The following is a 23,205-nucleotide window of genomic DNA, read 5'->3' as shown; positions in this document are numbered from 1 at the left end:
TTTATTTATGGGTGTTGTGACCATTTAGACCCCACAGTTTTTTCACAGAACTTATTTGAATTGGGCTGTGAATTTAAAAAAAAAAACTTTTTTCCAATAAGATGTAGTTTTGGCTCAAAATGTCTTATTTTCACAACGAATAAAATACCCCATTTTGTTGCCAAATTTGTCCTGAGTGCGGCAATACCCTATTTGTGGCCATAAACTGCCGTTTGGGCCCATGGGAGGTATTAGAAGGAAAGGAGCGCTATGTGTTATTTGGAGCCCAGATTTTGCTGGATTGGTTTTCGGGTGCCATGTCGCATTTGCAGAGCCCCAAAGGTATCAAAGCAATGGAAACCCACCAGAAGTCACCCCATTTTGGAAACTACACCCCTCAAGGAATTCATTTATTGGTGTTGTGACCATTTAGACTCCACAGTTTTTTCACAGAATTTATTTGAATTGGGCTGTGAATTCAAAAAAATGTAATTTTTTCCAATAAGAGGTAGTTTTGGCTCAAAATTTCTTATTTTCACAAGGAATAAAATACCGCATTTTGTTGCCCAATTTGTCCTGAGTGTGGCAATACCCTATTTGTGGTGATAAACTGCCGTTTGGGTCCATGGGAGGGCTCAGAAGGAAAGGCCTACTGGGAATTTTCTGGTGCTAAGTCGTGTGTGCAGAAGCCCCTGAGGTATCAGTACAGTTGAAACCCCCGAGAAGTGACCCCGTTTTAAAAACGACACCCCTTAAGGAATTCATCTAGAGGTGTAGTGAGCATTTTGACCCCACAGGTATTGTGTAAAAGATAATGCGCAGCAGATGGTGCAGAGTGAGATTTGCAATTTTCTATATATATGCCATGTCAGTGTCCGATATATTGTGCCCAGCATGTGCCACCGGAGACATACACCCCATAAACTGTAATGTGGGCTCTCCCGGGTACGGCAATACCCTACATGTGGCTGTTATTAGCTGCCTGGGCACACGGCAGGGCTCAGAAGGAAAGGACCACCATTTGGCCTACTGGAGCTTTTCTGGTGCTAAGTCTTGTATGCAGAAGCCCCTAAGGTACCAGTACAGTTGAAACCCCCAAGAAGTGACCCTGTTTTAAAATCTACACCCCTTAAGGCATTCATCTAGAGGTGTAGTGAGCATTTTGACCCCACAGGTATTGTGTAAAAGATAATGTGCAGCAGTTGGTGCAGAGTGAAATTTGCAATTTTCTATACATATATGCTGATTCAGTGTCCGATATATTGTGCCCAGCATGCGTCACCGGAGATATACACCTCATAAACTGTAATGTTGGCTCTCCCGGGTACGGCAATACCCTACATGTGGCTGTTATCAGCTGCCTGGGCACACAGCAGGGCTCAGAGGGGAAAGATGAGGAGGGGTAAGCTGTGCGAAGTGGATCAGAGCGAGTAAAACTGGGGTAAATTAAAAATAAAGGGATGGATGATAAATTTTAAAACACTCTTTCATACAGAGCTCTGGTTTTTCGGGACACGCGTCACATTGATATATTGTGTCCTTCCTTATCCCCCTCTTATAGCAGACTCTGCACCTCTTTTGACTTTTTCCCTTCTTGCCAGTTTGGGGAACTTCTCCTAAAAAGTGTTGCCCTGGTACGATGCCTGTGGCCCCGCTTCCAGAAGTACTGTAAGGCTTCAGGACTTGATCTGACAAGTCCACCCCTCCCATGTACCTATTGTAGTCCAGGATGCAGTCTGGTTTGGGGGTCTCTGTACTGGTACCTCGTACAGGTACATGGGTACTGGTGTGGCATCTCCCTGGTCTTGTACTTGACACACAATATGTTGCTGCTAGATTGTGCCCTGCTCTCACCCCTTCTGAGTGTTTGCCCAAGCAGAGTCTTAGGGAGGCCTCTCAGGTTTCTTCTAGCAGTGCCGCATGCCGCAGGACTTCTGGAAGCGAGGCAGTTGAAGAGTGGGACGCTGGTATAAAAATTATCCAGGTAGAGGTGGTAACCCTGGTCCAGCAGTGGGTGCACCAAATCCCACACAATTTTTGTATTAACTCCCAGTAAGGGGGGGCATTCTGGGGGCTGAGTACTGGTGTCCTTCCCTTTATATATCCTAAATTTGTAGGTATACCCTGATGCACTCTCGCACAGCTTAGACATCTTCACGCCATACCTTGCCCTCTTACCCGGCAGGTACTCGCGGAATTGAAGCCTCCCTTTCAAATGTACCAGGGATTCATCTATAGAAATACACTTCTCGGGGGTGAATGCTGGGAAAACCGGGCACTGAAATGGTCTAATAGGGGTCTCCGTTTATACAAACGGTCAAAACTGGGGTCATCTCGGGGTGGGCACGGCTCCTTATCAGTATAATGTAAGAAGCGAAGTATTGCCTCATTTTTATTTTATTTTTTAGTTTCCAGCTCAGTTCTGAAGTTGCTTTGAGGGGCCTATATATTAGACACCCTTATCAAACACCCCATTTCAGAAACTAGACCCCTCAAAGTATTCACAACAGCATTTAAAAAGTTTATTAACCCTTTAGGTGTTTCACAGGAATTTAGAGCAAAGTAGAGGTGACATTTAATTAATTTAATTTAATTTATTAGGCACCATGTCCGGTTTGAAGAGGTCTTGTGGTGCTAAAACAGTGGAAACCCCCCAAAAGTGACCCCTTTTTGGAAACTAGAGACCTTGAGGAATCCATTTTAGTTTTCTTGTGGTGCATGCGACTTTTTGATCAGTTTTTATTCTATTTTTAGGTGGCTTGGTGACTAAAAAAACAGCAATTCTACTATTGTTTTTTATTCAAATTTTTTGACAGCGTTCACCGTGCGTTATAAATGACATATTCACTTTATTCTGCGGGGCGATACGATTACGGCGATACCATATGTTTATAGTTTTATTTTATGTCTTATGGCGTTTGCACAATAAAATACATTTTGTAAAATATAATTTATTTTTTGTGTTACCTTATTCTAAGAGCCATAACTGTTTTATTTTTCCAAAAACAAGGGAAGGAGTAGGATCCAGCGCTGAGTCAATGTTTAAAATGGATTTTCTGTTCCAAGTTTAATGGCATGTTGTTAAAAGGAAGTCCAGTTGTGGATAGTCCTGGGTAGGTAAGAAGTGTAGGTAATGTCCTCGGGGCCTACGCGTTTCGGACGACTGCCGCGTCCTTAAACTTGGCTGTAATGATTTTGAATAGCGCGCGCTGTCAGGTTATGTACTGAGTCAGTGTGGTCAGCTGATTGTTCTGTGCGTATCATCGTTGTGGTATGTTGGAACGCAAGCCGGAAGTAGTAGTCCGGTCCTGTGTTATGATTGTAAGGACTTGCGAGTGAGTATTGATCTTGTTAAAGGGCTGTTTTTTCTTGGATTGGGTGGTTTATATGGTACCTTGATGTGTGTTTGAAATAGATTGATGTGTTTGTATGTTTTAATTGGTATATTTTTTCATTTCAGTTTTTTATTTGGAGATGTCACATGACAACGAAGGCCGGATGGGCCCGTCACCCGAGTCCAGTATGTCTCCCTGGAAACATCGTAAACGTTCGTTTTATAGGTAAGTACGAAGGAAAATTTATAATGATGCATTGGATTTTGTTTGTGTATCCTTTATTGTAGAAGAATATGAATGCTTCAAACGGGGCCCTTGTGATATTCACTTTGTGCAAATAATTTTTGAACTATAATCTGACAGCTATGACTGTTATGATGTAAATGTGCCGGATGATTGTTATCATCCCAAAATTTGTGGAAACTCTTAATAACAATAATTGTAATTTAAAATTTACCCATCATTTTGATGTCACCAACATCATTTTTCTTGATCTGGAGTTAATGGGAGTGAATGGCCAAACCATTTCAACCAAAACACATCGCAAACCTACGGCCACAAACAACATACTACATGCAAAGAGTAACCACACCAGACATACCATCAAAGCCATACCAGTGGGTGAAATGCACCGTGCCAAAAGGAACTGCACTTCCCAAAGTCAATATAAGACGGAACAAGAACTAATCAAAACAAGACTTCATGAGAGAGGCTATCCCCAATGGTCCCTAAATCGAGCCAGCAACATCATGACCAAAAAATCTAGAGCTCAACTCTTGAGTCACCAAAACAAAACAGGAGACACACTACAGAACACCAAACCTATCGACAACCAACCTACGTTAATCTTACAACAAAGCAACCAATTTACGCAAATTAAAAAATTAATAACCAACTACTTACCTATCCTCATGGAGGATGACACGTTGCGCACAGTACTGGCTGGGGGATGTAGAATAGTGGCAAGGAAAGCCTCCTCTCTGGGCAATGTCCTGTCTCCATCATTATTTACTACTAATGAAAAAATAAGCACAACATGGTTGGAAACCATAGGTTTCTACAAGTGTGGTCAGCACCCCTGCAAAGTTTGCTCCCACATCCAAACAACCAAAACTTTCAGTGACTCCACATATACTGACAATTTCAATATACAAAATTACATAAACTGCAACTCTGAATCAGTCGTCTATATCATCGAGTGCATAGAATGTAATCTAAAATACGTAGGCTGCACCAACCGGAAATTTAAAATAAGAATCCTGGAACACCTTAGCTACGTGAGAAACCAAAATATCTTGAATACATCCAATGCATCAAAACATTTTATTTCTCAACATAACAGATCAACTAAATCGTTCAGATGTTATGCCATTGAAAAGATCCAACCATGCAAAAGGGGGGGTGATATAAAACATAAAACCCATCTCCGTGAAGCCTATTGGATTTACCGATTAAACACAAGATTCCCAAAAGGCTTAAACCTAAGAAAGGAATTAATGTATCAATATTAATGTCATGATTAGCATTACCAGCCATATATGAGTAAAAAAGAGAAGTTATATATGACACCCATAATAACACAATGTGATGAATCACACCACACACCATCACCCAAGGAATACAACGTATTCAGTGTTGCATGCATAATATTTGCTGTTTGACATGCACACATTTTAATTCACTATCACCCAGTCTCGTTTGTCTCAGTACATGTTTCCGATCCCCCATATAGTTTCAGTTGTGTCCCACCGCACTTTCCCCACAATCATCCTCGTTCTCCAACATAGCGCGCTGCCTCATAACCAATAAAGTGTCAATCATCCGGCACATTTACATCATAACAGTCATAGCTGTCAGATTATAGTTCAAAAATTATTTGCACAAAGTGAATATCACAAGGGCCCCGTTTGAAGCATTCATATTCTTCTACAATAAAGGATACACAAACAAAATCCAATGCATCATTATAAATTTTCCTTCGTACTTACCTATAAAACGAACGTTTACGATGTTTCCAGGGAGACATACTGGACTCGGGTGACGGGCCCATCCGGCCTTCGTTGTCATGTGACATCTCCAAATAAAAAACTGAAATGAAAAAATATACCAATTAAAACATACAAACACATCAATCTATTTCAAACACACATCAAGGTACCATATAAACCACCCAATCCAAGAAAAAACAGCCCTTTAACAAGATCAATACTCACTCGCAAGTCCTTACAATCATAACACAGGACCGGACTACTACTTCCGGCTTGCGTTCCAACATACCACAACGATGATACGCACAGAACAATCAGCTGACCACACTGACTCAGTACATAACCTGACAGCGCGCGCTATTCAAAATCATTACAGCCAAGTTTAAGGACGCGGCAGTCGTCCGAAACGCGTAGGCCCCGAGGACATTACCTACACTTCTTACCTACCCAGGACTATCCACAACTGGACTTCCTTTTAACAACATGCCATTAAACTTGGAACAGAAAATCCATTTTAAACATTGACTCAGCGCTGGATCCTACTCCTTCCCTTGTTTTTGCTAATCTACCGTGTGCCGACACGAGAATCCGAGCGCTATCCACAACACACCGGAGTGTGTCAGGTGAGCCGGAGGTTTCCTCCCCTGGTTCTATTGTATTGCAAGTTCGGCTTACTTTACCTCTCGAGCTCCCTCCATACTAGTGTCTCCAGGAGGAACACTAACAAGTCCATACATATGTCCAATACATAAGTCCTGTTATATGCAAGTTCGTAACAAGTGAGGTTTAAAATACTATTAACCACTCTGATACAAGTGGCCACAACTGATCAACAAATCAACATTTGTCTATTATCAGTACATATATATGTTTCCAATGAGCTGGTTGACGCAATTGACTTTTCTTTGATTTTAACCCATTTGTACGTTGCACAATTACCTTGGTCAGTACAACTCCAAGTGTCATATATTTCCAAACTATGACGCAAGATACTCAATCTTCCCGCATAGAACTGGCGGAAAAAGTATTTGGTAACCATGACAACTATACAGAAAACAATCAAGACATGGAGGATCTTTTTCACAAACTTGAAAAAAACTTAGCTCAACAAGCAAAAATCTGGTGGGACCTCACCACACTCAAAAATTACATCACCAAAAATATGATTCCAAGAGGGTTACGACTTCGAAAAATGCCCAGCTTTATTTATACAGAGGACTTTCTCAAGGAATGGAACGAGACTTTATCCATTTGTTCTATTAATTTAATGAAACTGATTACAAAACAAGAGGAAATCAAATTAAAGGAACTAGACACCAACATTTTGGATATAAAGAAATCATTAGAAATTTTCTCCGACTCACCATCATTTACTCTTCTCCAAACTAGGATGTCATCTGCCACCGACAAACTGGATCATACTATTGCAGACATAAAGAAAAATAAATTTCAAAGAGACATCAAAGACTATACAAACAACGAAGTCTACAATTGGAGCTCAAAAACAAGAAATTACAATAGACCAAGATCTATTCTCAAAAGAAGAAATCAATCTTACAAACAATACCGGGACTTACCAAACAGAGTAAGTTTCAGCTCCACTGAACCAGACTCCGCTGATGGCATATCAGAAGATGAGAATATTCGTACACGTCCTCATACAAGTTATAGACCGGAAAACATCTCATTCCAGTCAAAAAACGGGGAAGGAGGGGCGGCAGAAAGCACAAATCGAACAATTACAGAACAAAACCGCCGCCTCCGCTCAAGAAAATTTCAGCAGCATTAACCACAAATGTTACAAATCTTTCGTCTACACCTCTCACCGCAGAACAAAATGAGGTTTTATTCCTAGGCCTCAATTTTGCCCCCAAAAAAAATTTCAATCTGTTTAACACGATACTTGACATCAACAAGTTCATACGAAACTTGACTGTCAAAAAGCATTTTTTTCACAATGAAGAAACAACTTTAGGAGCTACCATGTCAGTGATACCAGCTTTAACGTTAGCTGAAGATTGTACCAATACAATATCACCAGACACAGTTCCCCAGTTGTCTGAATTTTCATTTGAAGAACTTACAACCCTAGTAAGCCTGGATCATTTGCGAAGTGAAACTTCAAATCAAACAGTGACCACAGCTTCTAATTTCAAAACCTCTAATCCTAAATTTTATCCATTAAGTTCACGTACTGAGTCAATGGACCGATTCCAAATGGTCATGGAAAAAGAACTCCATCAGCTTGCTGACAGCCTCAAAGGCCAGTGTCCAACTAAAAATATGTCAATAAAACTCACAGAAGCAACAAAATCGTTACAAAAAAATAAACAACTAATCATAAAAATGTCGGACAAAGGGGGCAATGTCACGGTCATGAACAAAAAGGACTACCAACATTCTATTCTGGACTTGTTATCTGATAAAACAACTTACAAGATACTGGACAAAAACCCTGTAGAAAAAATTAAACATTCAATGAAAAGATTACTTGAAGATGGTTACCAAGGAGGATTTATTAGTCAAAAACAAATGGACTTCATTTACATTGACCAGCCAATCACTCCAATCATTCACGCACTCCCTAAGATCCACAAACAGATTTTCCCTCCACCAATGAGACCGATTGTATCTGGAATTGGATCAATCCTTGAGAGATTGTCAGAATGGCTGGACACTTTGCTACAACCATTGGCACAAGCAACACCAGGTTTCCTCAGAGATACCAAACATGTCCTTAACCTGTTATGTAACAAAGTTTGGGATAAAAAATATAGTTGGCTTACATGTGACGTTGTGGCTTTATATACATCAATTCCACACCACATAGCTCATGCTGCCCTTAATTATCATCTGACCAAACACAGTAGATATGAAAAAAATTTTCAATCATATATACTGGACGTACTCATGTTTCTTTTAACCAACAATTACTTCCAATTCGATACAAAATATTATTTGCAACTCAGAGGTGTGTCCATGGGGGCAAAATTTTCCCCCTCAGTAGCAAATTTGGTCATGGCATGGTGGGAACAATACCATATTTTCTCTACCGAAAACACATATAGTCACCATTTTGAATGGTACGGTAGATATATCGATGACATATTGATTATTTGGAAAGGAGACACTGATATCATCCCAAAATTTGTGGAAACTCTTAATAACAATAATTGTAATTTAAAATTTACCCATCATTTTGATGTCACCAACATCATTTTTCTTGATCTGGAGTTAATGGGAGTGAATGGCCAAACCATTTCAACCAAAACACATCGCAAACCTACGGCCACAAACAACATACTACATGCAAAGAGTAACCACACCAGACATACCATCAAAGCCATACCAGTGGGTGAAATGCACCGTGCCAAAAGGAACTGCACTTCCCAAAGTCAATATAAGACGGAACAAGAACTAATCAAAACAAGACTTCATGAGAGAGGCTATCCCCAATGGTCCCTAAATCGAGCCAGCAACATCATGACCAAAAAATCTAGAGCTCAACTCTTGAGTCACCAAAACAAAACAGGAGACACACTACAGAACACCAAACCTATCGACAACCAACCTACGTTAATCTTACAACAAAGCAACCAATTTACGCAAATTAAAAAATTAATAACCAACTACTTACCTATCCTCATGGAGGATGACACGTTGCGCACAGTACTGGCTGGGGGATGTAGAATAGTGGCAAGGAAAGCCTCCTCTCTGGGCAATGTCCTGTCTCCATCATTATTTACTACTAATGAAAAAATAAGCACAACATGGTTGGAAACCATAGGTTTCTACAAGTGTGGTCAGCACCCCTGCAAAGTTTGCTCCCACATCCAAACAACCAAAACTTTCAGTGACTCCACATATACTGACAATTTCAATATACAAAATTACATAAACTGCAACTCTGAATCAGTCGTCTATATCATCGAGTGCATAGAATGTAATCTAAAATACGTAGGCTGCACCAACCGGAAATTTAAAATAAGAATCCTGGAACACCTTAGCTACGTGAGAAACCAAAATATCTTGAATACATCCAATGCATCAAAACATTTTATTTCTCAACATAACAGATCAACTAAATCGTTCAGATGTTATGCCATTGAAAAGATCCAACCATGCAAAAGGGGGGGTGATATAAAACATAAAACCCATCTCCGTGAAGCCTATTGGATTTACCGATTAAACACAAGATTCCCAAAAGGCTTAAACCTAAGAAAGGAATTAATGTATCAATATTAATGTCATGATTAGCATTACCAGCCATATATGAGTAAAAAAGAGAAGTTATATATGACACCCATAATAACACAATGTGATGAATCACACCACACACCATCACCCAAGGAATACAACGTATTCAGTGTTGCATGCATAATATTTGCTGTTTGACATGCACACATTTTAATTCACTATCACCCAGTCTCGTTTGTCTCAGTACATGTTTCCGATCCCCCATATAGTTTCAGTTGTGTCCCACCGCACTTTCCCCACAATCATCCTCGTTCTCCAACATAGCGCGCTGCCTCATAACCAATAAAGTGTCAATCATCCGGCACATTTACATCATAACAGTCATAGCTGTCAGATTATAGTTCAAAAATTATTTGCACAAAGTGAATATCACAAGGGCCCCGTTTGAAGCATTCATATTCTTCTACAATAAAGGATACACAAACAAAATCCAATGCATCATTATAAATTTTCCTTCGTACTTACCTATAAAACGAACGTTTACGATGTTTCCAGGGAGACATACTGGACTCGGGTGACGGGCCCATCCGGCCTTCGTTGTCATGTGACATCTCCAAATAAAAAACTGAAATGAAAAAATATACCAATTAAAACATACAAACACATCAATCTATTTCAAACACACATCAAGGTACCATATAAACCACCCAATCCAAGAAAAAACAGCCCTTTAACAAGATCAATACTCACTCGCAAGTCCTTACAATCATAACACAGGACCGGACTACTACTTCCGGCTTGCGTTCCAACATACCACAACGATGATACGCACAGAACAATCAGCTGACCACACTGACTCAGTACATAACCTGACAGCGCGCGCTATTCAAAATCATTACAGCCAAGTTTAAGGACGCGGCAGTCGTCCGAAACGCGTAGGCCCCGAGGACATTACCTACACTTCTTACCTACCCAGGACTATCCACAACTGGACTTCCTTTTAACAACATGCCATTAAACTTGGAACAGAAAATCCATTTTAAACATTGACTCAGCGCTGGATCCTACTCCTTCCCTTGTTTTTGCTAATCTACCGTGTGCCGACACGAGAATCCGAGCGCTATCCACAACACACCGGAGTGTGTCAGGTGAGCCGGAGGTTTCCTCCCCTGGTTCTGTTTTATTTTTCCATCAGGAAAGTTGTGCGAGGACTTATTTTTTGCGTAACGAACTGTAGTTTCGATCAGTACCATTTTTAGGTACATGCGACTTTTTGATCTCTTTTTATTCCATTTTTTGGGAGGTGAAGTGACCAAACAATTGTGATTGTGGTACGGTTTATTATTATTTTCTCTTACGGCGTTCACCGCGCGGGATAAATAACGACATCGTTTTGTTGTTCAGGACGTTACGGACGCGGCGATACCAATTATGTATAGTTTATTTGTTTATTTATATATTTTTATTAATAATAAAGAACTGATAAGGGAAAAAGGGGGACTTTTAATTGTATTACTTTTAAATCTTTTATTTTCTTATTTTTACACAACTTTTTTTTACTTTTTCACACTTTTTTTACTTTGTCCCACTAGGGGACATGAGGGCAGGAGGCTCTGATCGCTATTCTAATACACTGCACTACATACGTAGTGCAGTGAATTAGAGCTGTCAGCTGTTCGCTGACAGCAAGCATAGTGGGTCCTGATTTTGTCGGGACCCACTAGGCTTCCGTCGATGGCGTAGCCAGAGTCCATTGTTAGGATTCTGGTTGCCATAGTAGCCATCACGGCCCGCTATCGTGTAGCAGGCCGGCGATGGCAGCTTAACCCCTAAGAAGCCGCGATCGCTATTGAACGCGGCTTCTAAGGGGTTAATCGGCGGGGACCACCGCGATCGGTCCCTGCACACTAAGCTGTGATAGCCTGCTGTCAGAAACAGCAGTTATCACAGCTCAAGCACGCGCCGGGATTAAATGGCGCCGTGTTTACTCAGGTCAGTAATAGTACTGACCTGAGCGCGAACGTTCTACTTAGCAGGACGTACTATTACTGACCTGAGCGCGAAGGGGTTAATATAGACTGATTATAAAGTTGCACCAATCACACTGATTGACACACACACACACACACATATATATATATATATATATATATATATATATATATATATATATATATATATATAGTTCAAATAGATGCAAAAAACACAGCACTCAATGCAGACTGGAAATCAGGCCATGTGCACGTTACCATAGTAAGGATGAATCAACTCCTTGGAATAAAATAGTAGAAATGAAGAGCGAGTAACGGCACCAGGACTTCAGTGTTGGGGAGATGTTGGTTTATTCACCACCAGGTGGAAAAAATTAGCGACGTTTCGGTTCACACCTGAACCTTTCTCTTAGCTTGAGAAAGGTTCAGGTGTGAACCGAAACGTCGCTCATTTTTTCCACCTGGTGGTGAATAAACCAACATCTCCCCAACACTGAAGTCCTGGTGCCGTTACTCGCTCTTCATTTCTACTATATATATATATATATATATATATATATATATAGGTAGAGATAAGCAGCACTCTGCGACAGAGTCCAACACGGTAATGGGTGCAAGCACGTAATCCAGTTCCGTGGATTATAAGACATAAACGAAAGAAATCCCACAGCACTCCGATGGTTCCAAAAAGTATGTGATTTATTCAGTCAACAGCTGCAACGTTTCGGTCCTGCTATAGGACCTTTTTCAAGCAAGCTTGAGAAAGGTTCTGTGACGTACCGAAACGTCACTGCTTACTTGAGGTAAATAAATCCACCTTTTTTTCATCTATCCCGAAGTCCTGGTGCCGTCACTTTATTCTATGGTGTTATATGTATATATGTAAAGCCTTTCAAAGGTGTGCATAGCCTTTAAGGAGTAAAGACAACAGTTTTAGACTTTGTTCTTTGGTTTAGTCTGCACAGAGGTCCCACTGGGTACACGACAGGTGGTGTTGGTCATTAATCTATAGCAACTGTGAAGGATGATTTATTTGCTTATATTCTCTGTTTGAAATTACATTGTGAATTATCAAGCAGGAGGCCGAATTACTAAGATATGTATTATGTGAAAGTGATGATAATGTGTAAATGATTTAGTTTCGTGCAGCAGCCATCTTGTCTGGAGTTCCCATCTTGGTTTTATTGTAGTGAATAGAAAAGTCATTGTTCCTTTAATACAAGTAATGTTGATTTCGTATGTTTTATCTTTGACCTTGGTTCCCATGCGAAGATGGACAGGGAGTGAGATGGGAGTGAGATGGGGGGATGGCAAGTATGCGTGAGGGAAGGTCTCCCCCCATCTCCACGAGGACATTCTGTCCAAAAGAGAGATAAGAAACCTGTAAACATAATGTGTGGAGAATTATAATGATGTATTTTATTGTATGCTTTTTACTGAATAACAAATATTGTTACATTGTCTCTGATTGGTTTACCTCAAGCCTACACCCCTTCTGAATTTCAGTTTAACAGTTTGAGTTTGGTAATAAATCCTTCAGATGAGAATTTTGAACATTTCAGCGTGTCTGTGTGTTTTCTTCTCGTCTCTCGATATATATCGGTGAAATATCCTAATTAGGATTCTGACTAATGGAGTCTGGCCTTGAGAGTCTGTTGGGACTCGTATAAATTTCAGTCTAATATATTTTGAGCGATGGATTTCCACGACAGTAATGGTGCCGATAAAACCCAGGAAGATTGCACGTCTGATAAGCTGTCACTGGAGAGGTCTGGCTTTGCATCTGTGAATTACAAAAACCGCGGTAGGTAAGGAGCTTATTCTTACACCATTCACACATGTATTGCGTAAGCCTTGGAATCCAGCTGTCAGAACGTCACTTCTATGGACGAGACTCCTTAGTCAGTGGGTTGAAAGATGGATCCAAAAAGGTATGTTGAAGCTTTTTGTGTGATGAAGGATTGCAGGTGTGTACGTGATCTTAAACTGTTGATATGAAAGACATGAGAGAATTTTTGCCAGCAAATACATAGTTAACCAGGAAAAATTGTGAGAAGCCTTTGGAATGCAGTGACGTAGCGCATGGCAGAGAGAAGTCGTAACTCACATGTGAAGTATTTGAAATGCAAAGAGTTGTTTTGGACTGTGAGGAAAAAACAAAACTTCTGCTTGCTGCTTTGTTGTAGCGTTATTTGTTATTTAGTTGTGTAAAATTGTTGAGGATTAATAGTTGTTCTGTTACCCGTTTGTCTGGGATTATAGTTGGGAGGTATTGACTGGTATTGGCTCAGACCCATAGAAAGTTGGATAGTTATGAGTAATATCATGTAGTACCACAGGGGCTTCAATGGTTAAGTCCTGATAATGTAGAATCCAGTGCAAGGAGAAGCAATTGTGTCTATATTGAATTTGCACTCAATACCATTACCCAGTGCAATAGGGAAAACTTTGAATACTGTATTAGAAAATCATTTATATTTTCCTAACGCATTGCCAGCCAGTGATATTGTGTGTAAGGCTCCATAAACCAGTTGTATGCATTGCCAGACTGGCATAAGGTGGGAATCAGTACAGACTGATTTCTAGCACATGTGATAATCCGGCATATACACTTTGATGTAAAATAACATCCAAGTAATTAAGTCTGTAGTAGTATAACATCAGACCGCTGGATTGAATACCGTTGTAATATAACATCCTGTATTCATTGAATGACCCTGACACTTATCCCAGGTGCCACCTGTGTCGTAGTAGTAATTACAGTGAAGAACATTGGTATTGGATCAGACCCATAGCCCGTAAAGAAATTATCACCAACATACATAACAGCCCCCTAAACTACAACCCACAAAGTGAACGGCTGAGCGGGGAGGATAATATATATATGTTACCAAATATAATTTGCATGTGAAACCATTGCAAAGTGCTAGAGGAAATAGTTTGGGATATATGTTACATCATGGGCTCTATGAACTGAAAGACACACCCCGGCAGCAAGTGTTCTGCATAAGTGAAGTGTTACCAACTCCTGCTTGAATCAATGGAGGTTCATGAATGTCGATTGTGTTGAAGAATTTGCTCTTGTAATTGTTGATTGGCAGCATTTTGTCTGTTCTTGATGTTCAATCCAGTGAGGGATCAGAGGATCCTACTGCTAGAATGTCTGGAGGAACGACTTGTGATATCGTATTGGTAAGACAGTCTAGGAGATAGACTGGTCTGAGATATCTGTCGGCAAACGTGGCCTGTTTGCCTGGAGGTGGGGGATTTACCGGAAATCACCCTACTGCTCTCCGACCATGGGGTCAGGAGGAAGTTGGACAAAGATGCTTTGGGGCACTGGTCCCGGCCAACATTAGAATGAGCAAAAGGAGCTGGGGCTTTAATTATAAAGTATGTGAAGGCAAAATAACACACTGTAAAAAATTGTTGAAAAGGCTGGCAGCCGTAAGAAGGATGTTTGCATGTGAGAAAGAACAATTTAAATACAGGTGTAAATTTTCATTGGAAGAGTGAAGAAAATGGAGCAGCCAGGTACATTGCAGTGACTAACGTGGGTCAGAACGGGGGGAGTGCAATGTGAACATGTGTGATGTGATGAAACATCTGTGTGATGTGTGTAATGTAACATGTGTGATGTGATGAGACATCTGTGTGATGTGTGTAATGTAACATGTCTGAAGTTTGAAACTAATGGCCACAATAAAAGCAGAACTATATTGTATGTTTCCTATTTTTAACAGCAGTAATGTCTAAAAATGTTAGTGTTTTGTGTATGGGGTTAAAATCAGTTCTACGTGTTTTATTTTCGCGCAGCGCAGTCGTCTGTAACTACACCAAGCGAGAAAAATATTACAGCCGGCTGGATCTGTTTGTAGAAAGATAAAAGCTACACTGCAGATTAATGTGTTATAATGTGATAAGATTTATTGTTGGAATGTTTTAATGTTAATTCAAATGTATTAAACTACAGATATTGTGAGACACGGGGTCTTGAACATGTATGTGCCCCCTCTGTTCCCTATTCTTATGTACAGCTTATTGGTTTGCAGTAATTAATATTACCAGATATATTATTTTCTGTGTTATTGAATAACTAATTACAATTGTCTTGTTTTTTGTTTTCACACATGAGGCACGTGCTATGGTGCTGCCTAAATGTTATTTTTTTAAAATGTGAGATGTTTTACAGGTAAATGGTTGCAGGTCATTTTAAAGATAAAATGTATTTTTGTCAGGAGAAAGTAATCTTTTTTGTTCCAGGCTGTTGTGTATTACAGGGGGTTAAACTAGTGCTCCCCCGATAGAGTGCCTAATCTCATTATGTTGATATGTAGTTTTGAACCCTGCTACATTACTTTCGCAGAGTCCAAATAGGAGGGAATGTTGAAGGGACTGATCTGTTCTCCTTTTTACAGGCAATTTTATGACCCCTTCACAGCCAGAGGGAGCTATGCCAAGCACTGCCCTATCCCAGTGGCTGAGAAAGGGTTGAAGATTTCCCAATGGTGAAGGGACTGATCAGATAGTTTTGTTTTGTGTTTTATTTTGTTTTGAATTAATGAATTTGGTTCTAGGAGATCTACAAAATGTGTATGAGTTTCAAGGAGTAACCCAGATTAAATGTGTATGACAGTAACTTATATTTTGAGGTTTTTCTGTGTAGATGGTTCCAGATCCCCCTCCAGCCAATTTACACAGGAGGTGAGGTGACGTCACTCACAGATGAGTCTTTACAGATTTAGATGGGGAGAAGGCAAAACAAAAAAAAAAATTGTTTGAATATTGTTTCTTTTATGCCAGATTTCAGTAACATATTTTGTTTGTTTTTGTATTAATCAGGTATTTACAGGACCTGGTGGGTGGGATGTACAAGTGTTCTGGATCATCAGCTAAATGTGGAACAATAAAACTCCACCCTTTTGAAATGTTCTATCTATATGTGACATGGGTTTCCAATGTAAATTTGTAATGTAGACATACTTTATCATATACAGCATGTGTAGAACAGGATACGAGGCACCAGGTAAATTACCCAGAAACCACTCTCACCTTCTTGTTCATCTCAAGGAGCGGAGCTGGAGGTGCTCGCTGAGGCTGTAACCTGGCAGAAGGTAAGACGGCCGACATATACACTGACTCTAGGTACGCTTTTGGCATCGCCCACAATTATGGGCCCATTGGTAGTAGGAACTTTATTGGATCATTGGGTAAGCCAATTGAGAGAGCAAGAGAAAACAGAACTGACAACAAGGGTATATGCAGCCAGGTGTCAGTAAATTGGCTTGTCCCTGGATACAATAATGCCACCACTAGGTTTGTAGCAGCCGGCATGATGTGCGCACGGCATGACATAGGTAAAACAGCAAAGGTACCTGTGAAAAGTGCATCCCAGCCAGATTACCCGTCCCAGCGACTGCAGAACATACAACTACCCGAGGTAGAAGTGTATGACAATGTGCTCATGTGTGTAGACCTGTTCTCAGGGGGGCCTGAAGCCCGGCCTGTATTTTCCCCACTGCAGACGTTGTGTGTAAGTGACAGGGGAATAGTGTTATCCCAAGTATTGACCTGATGTTTGTACAATACGATATCAGCAGTTCTTCAGATGTTATTCCAAAGTTAGTTTGTTTAGTAATTGTATTTAAGAAGGGCTGTGGGAATATTAAATACTGAAGTTAAGTTTTATGTAAAGTTCTGGACCAGCTTTAGCATTGGACTATTAGAGTCATGCGTCAGATAAAAAGTACAGAAGTGGAATATTCCCATTTGAAAATATTTTTAGTTATTTGTTTTTTGTCGTTGTTATTGTGAAAGGAAAATTCTGTGCAGTGTTCGTGTGTGTGTGTGTATATATATATATAAAGAAGAAAAATGAGTTTGCATGTATCATCTCTAGTTATTGCTCAATGTGAACGTTTGATGTAAAGATGTTATTTGTTAATGTTTTTCTTCAAATTAATTATTTGATTAAGATCAATTAATGTCTATACAATGAAAAAGCTTGTTCTCCATAGGACGAGTCCAACTGGGAGCGGAAGGCGTGAGAACCAGATTCTAACAGAATGTGGACGGATAAGGGAACGTGAACCGGTAAGACCCAAGGCACTCTTGATGGCTTTTGCATTGATGGTGTATGACCTCACATATGCCCCAAGACTGCAAGGATCGATTTGGTAAGATCTAATTGGTATGTCCCAGGCTTTACAGCTGTTGCTGCTAAATTCTGTTAGAGCTGTTTGATTTGCCTACAGAACAGTCCTGGTAGACCGATGCCAACCTTATCATACCCGCCTCCCACGAAGAGAACAGACCTTGAGAGGCCTCCCCATGCAATACAAATTAGAGTAAGGAAAATTGGTTTGTGACATTTGTCAGATAAACATGTGGAATCTGTGTATATTTTGGTGAGCTGGAAATGTTCCAGGCAATCAGCTCAGATCAACGTACAAATCCTGCTGGAAAGCGTGACACCAAGTGCATATGAAATGTACCCAATAATTACACATCTTCTAGGTGCCCTGTCCATTGGAACAGAGAAGTTTTTCTTATATAAAAGGTGTTTGTTTGTTTGATTTAGTTTAAGGGCCTGACATTGTTATTGTATGTACTTAGAACAACTTTTATAGTACGTAGATGTTATCACCAGATTAGTAACAATTGACAAGGGTTGGGGTTCCCCAGAAAGTGCCAGTAAACATGAACTAAAAGATTTTTGATACGATGAACTCCATTACTGAGGTGCGGCAGGCGCAGCCGGAGCCAGTACAACGCGTTTGTCATGAACTGACGGCAGTGTCACAATTCCAAGCAGCCGCCCAGACAAGATAAGAAGACAGATGAGCGGAGGGTTTGTGGGGTCACAATAACACCCCACTAATCCGCCTACGTGGGATCTCACACCAGGCTCACAGCATGAGGTGTTGTGTATAGCCCGGTGACGTAAACTAAAAGAGACGGTGTCTGACAGATGAAAAAGACCAAATCAAGTCCTGATGACATCAGCAAAGATCAAAGTAAGGACCAAAGACCTGAGTGAATCCATCAGCAGTATCAAGTGTTCTAATCAGAAGACAGGAGAAGAAGAGGACGATGATGTACATGACTTGTCAATACACTGGTGCGACCCCATACCCTAACCGGACATTGGTGATGGCATCATATTAGTTGTGGCCCTATTGATATATTGTTTGAGTTTCATAATCATAATATATAATTTCTGTAATTTAATATGAGGAAAAGGGAGGTTTGTGAAGGATGATTTATTTGCTTATATTCTCTGTTTGAAATTACATTGTGAATTATCAAGCAGGAGGCCGAATTACTAAGATATGTATTATGTGAAAGTGATGATAATGTGTAAATGATTTAGTTTCGTGCAGCAGCCATCTTGTCTGGAGTTCCCATCTTGGTTTTATTGTAGTGAATAGAAAAGTCATTGTTCCTTTAATACAAGTAATGTTGATTTCGTATGTTTTATCTTTGACCTTGGTTCCCATGCGAAGATGGACAGGGAGTGAGATGGGAGTGAGATGGGGGGATGGCAAGTATGCGTGAGGGAAGGTCTCCCCCCATCTCCACGAGGACATTCTGTCCAAAAGAGAGATAAGAAACCTGTAAACATAATGTGTGGAGAATTATAATGATGTATTTTATTGTATGCTTTTTACTGAATAACAAATATTGTTACATTGTCTCTGATTGGTTTACCTCAAGCCTACACCCCTTCTGAATTTCAGTTTAACAGTTTGAGTTTGGTAATAAATCCTTCAGATGAGAATTTTGAACATTTCAGCGTGTCTGTGTGTTTTCTTCTCGTCTCTCGATATATATCGGTGAAATATCCTAATTAGGATTCTGACTAATGGAGTCTGGCCTTGAGAGTCTGTTGGGACTCGTATAAATTTCAGTCTAATATATTTTGAGCGATGGATTTCCACGACACAACGTATTTTAGTGTCACTGTAGAAAAGGCTTATGAGCGCTCCAGTGTGCTTATTCCCTAAGCAGGACCTGTAACTAACAGCTCCTAAATTTAGAGCAGGCTGCTGAATAAAGCTTGGATCAGAAAAAACTCAGACCCCAGCTGTTTGACCCTTTGATCGCTGTGGTCTATGACCGCTGCTTGATCAAAGGGCATTCCCCTCTTTGATCTTGTCACCAGAAACCTGGTGACGCAATCGGAAATGGGGAGGGGAACTCTCTGGAATCAGCCCTGGGGAGCTAGAAAGGACCACAGAGCTGTCGGTTCTATGAGCCTGCTGTTAAGGCACACTATATATTGGCCTTATAGCAGCTTGTGTCATAGTGACACAGTATAATGTATTAGCATACAGATGTATGCTAATACATTATTAGTATAAAAATTTTTATTAAAGAAGTTATTCCTTCATGAAATAAAAAATATATATAACAAAAAATAAATAAATAAAAAAGGGTAAAAAATTGCATTATTTAGCATTAAATATATTTTATTGCCCACACATTGCATAAAAATAAAAAACCTACAAATATTACGTTTCTACCCGACCGTAATAACCTGAAAAATTAATTTAACAGGTTAATTAGCATTAAACGTAAACAGGATAAAAAAAAAAACTATGTAAAAATAGCTTTTTCCTATATTCACGGTGCAAAAAGCTTAGCTGCTTCGTTTATGTTCGGCTTTTTACAGAAATAGATGAAGCGCAGTACGGGCTCAATAGAATGTCTATGAGCCCGGAAAAAGCTGAACAGAAACGAAGTGGCTGACTGATCACACAAGTGCTTCTGCCGCTTAGTTTTAGCAATTGGTGGGGGCAGGGGCGTAACTAGGAAAGACTGGGCCCCATAGCAAACTTTTGACTGGGCCCCCCCCCCTCCCCTGGGTGTCACACAACCCCCCCCCCCGCTTGTAGATAGTGCCCTTTTTACAGCCCCCCCTGTGGATAACGCCATACAGCCCCCCCCCTCTGTAGATAGCGCCATACTTCCCCCTGTAGAGAACGGCATACAGCCCCCCTGTAGATAACGCCATACAGCCCCCCCTGTAGGGAACGCGATACAGCCCTCTCTGTAGAGAACGCCATACAGCCCCCCCCTGTAGGGAACGCCATAAAGCTCCCCCCCTATAGGGAACGCCATACAGCTCCCCCCCTATAGGGAACGCCATACAGCCACCCCCCCTGTAGGGAACGCCATACAGCGTCCCCCCTCCCAAAAAAAATAGACATACAGTGTGTCCTACAAAAGACATGTATCCCCTCTCCACAGGATAGGGGATACATGTGTGATCGCTGGCAGCGATAGGGAGAACGGGGGACTGAACGTCCCCTGAACTTCTCCATGACAAACCTCTGACTTCCGGCGTCTGCGCAGCTCAATAACAATGAAAGGAGCGCTGGTCACGCATGCGCACAAGCACGACCGGCGCTCCATTCATTTCTACGGAGCTGCCGACCCGGGCCCCGGAAGTCCGAGGTTTGTGATGGAGAACTTCAGGGGACTTTCAGTCCCCCGTTCTCCTTATCAATGCCAGCGATCACACATGTATCCCCTGTCCTGTGGATATCCTGTGAATACGGGATACATGTCCTGTGGAGAGGGGATACATGTCCTGTGGAGAGGGGATACATGTCCTGTGGAGAGGGGGGGGATACATGTCTTTTGCTCTATTTTGCGCCTTCAGGACCAGACACCGTTTAGCCATTTTTAGCACGTGTTAGTTAAATGGCTATAACTTTTTTATTTGTTGGGCTAACTACGTGATTTTTGCGACGTTTTTTCCGTAGACAATGCAGGTTTCTTTTTTTATCAATTTTATACACATCCTCTTTGCTATTTTAGCATTTTTATTCCTAAAGTTTGAAAATAGTAAAAAAATAAGCTTTTTTACATTTCAGCTATTTTTTTTTTGGTAATAACATAGTTTTACCCTAAAATAGACCTTTTATTTGTGATTGTCATTGTCTACCGTAAATTTTTATATATTACATGTCTATATTAGGGTAATTGGGTCAGCGCTAGCGTTACAACAATGATTGGCGGGAGGGAACTGTTTTTTTGGGGTGGGTATTTTATGTGTATTTATTATTTAAATTTTTTTTGCACTTTACTTTATTATTTTTTTATTACCATGGTCTGTCCCCCAAAGGTCAAAAAAGACCTTTGGGGAACTTTATATATTTTTTTTCTTTCTTTTGCACCATGTTTTCCCACTGTAACTGGAGCTGCACAGCAGCCCCAGTTACAGGGGAAATCAGCCCTCTCATAGTGACGATTGTCACTAATAGGGCTGTGCAGGGTCTAGTAAGACCCAGCAGCAGTCTGTAAGTAACGGCACCCGGCGATCATGTGACCAGTCACATGATCACCGGGAGGAATAGAGACAGCGGCACGGGGCCGCTGTCTCTATTCCTATGCACAGCGTTCATTGAGCGCTGTGTACAAGTGATCAGAGAAGACAGAAGCAGCGAAAGTTGCTTCTATCTTCTCCTCAGGGTCCCCGGCAGTCACTGACAGCCGGAGACCCGACATTCAGCTGCCCGATCGCGCGGGCAGCAAGTTAAAGCCCGAGCCGTAGAAAGTCTATGGCTCGGGTTTTAAGGACCCTGACCGCTGGCCGTATAAACACAGCCAGCGGTCGGGAACCAGTTAATGGCAGAGCGGGGAGATACCTCCCTGCTCTGCCGTAGTGTTCAGTGGCGTTCCGCTGTAGCAGCCATAGCGGCTGCTACCGGAGCCTCTGGCCACGGTGGGGGCCCATGCCGGCGGGCGACACGGGCCCCCTCATGCCGCGGGCCCCGTAGCAGCCGCTACTGCTGCTACGGCGGTAGTTACGCCACTGGGTGGGGGTCTTAGTGCTTGGACCCCACCAATCAAAACTTCTGACATGACACTATGACATGTCAGAAGTTTGTTGAATGTTAAGTTAGCCTTTAAAGTGTTAAACAATTTACATTCAAACATTATCAATATGGAAGGTCTGATAAAGCATTTTTAGAATCAGACAAATCAAACCTATGTCAAAATTATTGGTCGTTATATGAACTTTCCTTTAACACACTTTTCTATTCTTTGCTAGGTCCCCTAGAGAGGTAATGCAGAAATCATCTGTTCCACTGTAATGGGGTTGTGATCAGCTAGTGTTCCTGCAGGCAGTGCTTTGTAAGATGGACTGAGCTTTAGTAATTTCTGTTGAGGCCATATTATTAATAAAAAGTCTTGTCCTCAATCTTTCTGACTATGCCCATTGATTCATTTATATAGAGTAATGCAGTTACAGACAGAGAAAAAAAAGAACTGCTGGTTACGGCTTTGAAGTGAATGAATTAGCCGGATATCAAATCCATCACTTCATCATGTTTTAACCTAAAAAATTAAATTGAACCTTACATATAGGCTAGGGCTCTAAAAAATATCCCAAGATTACCTCTGGAAATAAAAGTCGCAAGCATCCATGTCAGATTTTTAACGGTTGGACCATTGTAATGACGTGATTTTACCACTGGCAACGCTGTGGATTCCTAGCCATATCACCAGAAAGAGGTTCATGATTAAAATGCAATATACTAACTTAATTGTCAAAAAAGCGTACGAGGGATCTGTGTTTTTCTGTCACCATTCAGATTTTGTGTATTTAGAAGTGCACATACTGCAATACCGCTGGCTGATTCATTTGCATTTTATTATTATTTTCTCTTTTTTGGTCTCATTTCCTTCCATTATATATGGGAT

At 40.8% G+C, this 23,205-nt stretch overlaps 2 long non-coding RNA genes across 2 annotated transcripts in view; one reads left to right on the top strand and one right to left on the bottom strand.

Moving 5' to 3' along the window:
* LOC142760987 (uncharacterized) overlaps nucleotides 1-22,666 on the top strand; it is a 51,218-nt gene extending 28,552 nt beyond the window's left edge. Inside the window, exon 3 of the long non-coding RNA XR_012883478.1 lies at nucleotides 22,553-22,666. This is a non-coding gene — a long non-coding RNA (uncharacterized LOC142760987). The remainder of the gene's footprint in view (nucleotides 1-22,552) is intronic.
* Nucleotides 4,242-10,121, bottom strand: LOC142760986 (uncharacterized). Its single transcript, XR_012883477.1, has 5 exons — nucleotides 10,025-10,121; nucleotides 8,940-9,050; nucleotides 6,667-6,723; nucleotides 5,303-5,402; nucleotides 4,242-4,328 (listed from the first exon to the last, which is right to left on the bottom strand). It is a non-coding gene; the product is annotated as an uncharacterized LOC142760986 (long non-coding RNA).
* Nucleotides 22,667-23,205: the final 539 nt, after the last annotated feature.

Source organism: Rhinoderma darwinii, chromosome 4, assembly GCF_050947455.1.
Source record: "Rhinoderma darwinii isolate aRhiDar2 chromosome 4, aRhiDar2.hap1, whole genome shotgun sequence".
Taxonomy (NCBI): Eukaryota; Metazoa; Chordata; class Amphibia; order Anura; family Rhinodermatidae; genus Rhinoderma; species Rhinoderma darwinii.
The sequence above is the reverse complement of the archived record's forward strand: the minus strand, read 5'-3'. Positions and strand labels throughout refer to the sequence as shown.